The sequence below is a fragment of the Triticum urartu genome, chromosome 6 (genome assembly GCF_003073215.2).
Source record: "Triticum urartu cultivar G1812 chromosome 6, Tu2.1, whole genome shotgun sequence".
In the NCBI taxonomy this organism is placed as follows: domain Eukaryota; kingdom Viridiplantae; phylum Streptophyta; class Magnoliopsida; order Poales; family Poaceae; genus Triticum; species Triticum urartu.
The window spans coordinates 337276765-337280974 of record NC_053027.1 but is presented as its reverse complement, the minus strand read 5'-3'; positions in this window follow the sequence as shown (position 1 = coordinate 337280974).

Here is a 4210-nt window from a genome sequence, read left to right as displayed (position 1 = left end):
ATGAAACTATGAAAACAAAAGTCTTCATGCTTCATGTTCCTCGAATGAATACCAAGTCTTCACGGTCACACCAATTTCTTCACTTTCAAAGTCTTCAGAAAGTCTTCAAAAATCCAAAGTCTTCAGTCGAAGAACTTCATTTTTAGGGGTCGACTTTCTCTATAAATATCAAACTCCTCATAGACTTATAGACCTGTGTACACTCATAAACGCATCAGTCCCTTAACCTATAAGTCTTCAATACACCAAAATCACTAAGGGGCACTAGATGCACTTACAATCTTTATTGCAATGGGAGAAGTGCTTAGCTTTGGGTTCAATCTTGCGGTGTCCTTTCCCAGTGACAGCAGGGGCAGCAAGGCACATATTGTATTGTTGCCATCAAGGATAAAAAGTTGGGGTTTATATCATATTGCTTGAGTTTATGCCTCTACATCATGTCATGTTGCCTAATGTGTTACTCTGTTCTTATGAACTTAATACTCTAGATGCATGTTGGATAGCGGTCGATGTGTGGAGTAATAGTAGTAGATGCAGAATCATTTCGGTCTAATTGTCGCGGACATGATGCCTATATACATGATCATGCCTAGATATTCTCATAACTATGCGCTTTTCTATCAATTGCTCGACAGTAATTTGTTCACCCACCGTAGAATTTGCTATCTTGAGAGAAGCCGCTAGTGAAACCTATGGCCCCCGAGTCTATCTTCCATTATATTATTCTCCCGTCAACAAGCCATTTCTATCGCCATTTATTTTGCAATCTTTATTTTCCAATCTACACAACAAAAATACCAAAAATATTTATCTTATTATCTTTATCAGATCTCACTTTCGTAAGTGACCATGAAGGGATTGACAACCCCTTTATCGCATTGGTTGCAAGGTTCTTGTTTGTTTGTGCATGTACGAGGGACTTGCATGTAGTGTCCTACTAGATTGATATCTTGGTTCTTAAAAACTTAGGTAAATATTTATGCTACTTTGTTGCATCACCCTTTCCTCTTCAAGGGAAAACCAACGCACACTCAAGAGGTAGCAAGACGGATTTCTGGCACCGTTGCCAGGGAAATCTACGCACAAGTCAAGACATACCAAGTACCCATCACAAACTCTTATCCCTCGCATTACATTATTTGCCATTTGCCTCTCGTTTTCCTCTCCCCCACTTCACCCTTGCCGTTTTATTCGCCCTCTTTTTCGTTCGCCCTTTTTCCGTTCGTCTCCTTTTCGCTTGCCCTTTGTGTGTTCGTTCTAGTTTGTTTAGTTGCCATCATGCCTAAAACTGGGGAGGTTATCGTCGGAAAGGATAGTAGTAACGAAGGGGGAAACATTGATGCTTTTGATTATCCTCATGAAGAAACAACTATTTTACTCACTAAAAAGTTTGGATCGGTTGTAGTAATATTATTGGAAAAGGAGTTATTTAGGATTTCTTTACTTGTGCCAGTGCTTTGCCCACCATGAGTGGGTCTATTCTTCATAAAACTAGTAGTCTTGCGGATGCTATATCTTTACTCGTGGTTGAACTTGAAAGACAATTTATCCATATGCATCCTTGCATACATAGGATTTTTCTAGAATTTTCTAATATTGAGCATTCTTCTATTAAGCGTGCAGCTACCATCTTTTTAGCTCATGAGTTCAGATTTATAATAAAAGAGGCCAATGAAATTTTTGCGCATTATAGGGTGGATGCCGGCCGTCCTCCCATAGAATCAATACTTTTTTATCAAGAGGCCATAATGCGCTTACGATCTTTAGATCATGTTGCTTTTAACGAAAACCTTAGAAAAAAGGTTCCTACCGATGTTCTTGTTGATAGGATCTCTGAACTTAATGATAATTTTGCTATCCAGAACAATGGGTTAGGTTTTTCCCTTGAACAAAGGCTCGTGACTTTTTGTCAAAAGAATGCTTATAATGATGAATTAGTTGTGCAATGTGAGGGGCCAAGGGAGGAACCAATACCTCCCGAGCTTGATCTTGGGGATTTTTGTCCCATTAAATTTAGCCCTTTTGATTACTTTTGCTTGCCACAAAGAAAGCTTGCTACTGAATGTAGTGAGTATGAGATGAGTTTTCACAATTTACCTTATTGTTATCAAGGCAATACCTAGATCTATTCTTGTTTTTATGCCTAGTTAGGGGCGTTAAACGATAGCGCTTGTTGGGAGGCAACCCAATTTTATTTTTGTTTCTTGTTTTTTGTTCCTGTTTGGTAATAAATATTTCATCTAGCTTATGTTTAGATGTGTTTTTATGTTTTTAATTAGTGTTTGTGCCAAGTAGAACCTTTGGGAAAACTCGGGGGGAGTTTTTGCGATCTTGCTGTAAAAAACAGAAACTTTAGCGCTCATGAGATTTGCTGCCATTATTTACTGAAGAGTGCGATTAGGTTGATTCTATTTGCAGATGATTAATAGACAAATTCCTCACGTCCACCAATTTATTTCAGAAATTTTTGGGGTTACAGAAGTATTCGAAACCTACAGATTACTACAGACTGTTCTGTTTTTGACAGATTCTGTTTTTCGTGTGTTGTTTGCTTATTTTGATGAATTTATGGCTAGTATCGGGGGGTATGAACCATAGAGAAGTTGTAATATAGTATGTTTAAAACCAATATAAATAAAGAATAAGTTCATTACAGTACCTTGAAGTGGTGGTTTGTTTTCTTATACTAACGGAGCTCATGAGATTTTCTGTTGAGTTTTGTGTTGTGAAGTTTTCAAGTATTAGGTAAAGATTTAATGGATTTTGGAACAAGGAGTGGCAAGGGCCTAAGCTTGGGGATGACCAAGGCACCCCAAGGTAAAATTCAAGGACAAACAAAATCCTAAGCTTGGGGATGCCCCGGAAGGCATCCCCTCTTTCGTCTTCGTCCATCGGTAACTCTACTTGAGGCTATATTTTTATTCACCACATGATATGTGTTTTGCTTGGAGCGTCTTGTATGATTCGAGTCTTTGTTTTTTAGTTTACCACAATCATCCTTGCTATACACACCTTTTCGAGAGACACAAATGAATCGGAATTTATTAGAATACTCTATGTGCTTCAATTATATCTTTTGAGCTAGATAATTTTGCTCTAGTGCTTCACTTATATCTTTAAGAGCATGGTGGTGGTTTTATTTTGTAGAAATTATTGATCTCTAATGCTTCACTTATATTATTTTGAGAGTCTTTTAGAACAGCATGGTAATTTTCTTTGGTTATAAAATTAGTCCTAATATGATAGGCATCCAAGATGGGTATAATAAAAACTATCATAAAAAGTGCATTGAATACTATGAGAAGTTTGATACTTGATGATTGTTTTGAGATAAGAAGATGGTGATATTAGAGTCATGCTACTTGAGTAGTTGTGAATTTGAGAGATAATTGTGTTAAAGTTTGTGATTCCCGTAGGATGCACGTATGGTGAACCGTTATGTGATGAAGTCGGAGCATGATTCATTTATTGATTGTCTTACTTATGAGTGGCGGTCGGGGACGAGCGATGGTCTTTTCATACCAATCTATCCCCCTAGGAGCATGCCCGTATTACTTTGTTTCGATAACTAATAGATTTTTGCTATAAGTATGTGAGTTCTTCATGACTAATGTCGAGTCCATGGATTATCTGCACTCTCACCCTTCCACCATTGCTAGCCTCTCTAATACCGCGCACCTTTCGCCGTATCATACACCCACCATACACCTTCCTCAAAACAACCACAATACCTACATATTATGGCATTTCCATAGACATTACGAGATATATTTCCATGCAACTTACCACCATTCCGTTTGTTATTACACGTTTCATCATTGTCATATTGCTTTGCATGATCATGTAGTTGGCATCGTATCTGTGGCAAAGCCACCTTTATAATTCTCTCATACATGTCACTCTTGATTCATTGCATATCCTGGTACACCGCCGGAGGCATTCACATAGAGTCATATGTTGTTCTAGTATCAAGTTGTAGTTTTTGAGTTGTAAGTAAATAAAAGTGTGATGATCATCATTATTAGAGTATTGTCCCAAGTGAGGAAAGGATGATGGAGACTATGATTCCCCCACAAGTCGGGATGAGACTCCCGACGAAAAAAATAAAAAAGGAGAAAAAAGAGGCCAAAAATAGAGAAGGCCCAAAAAAAGAGAAAATGAGAGAAAAAGAGAGAAGGTACAATGTTACTATCCTTTTACCACACTTGTG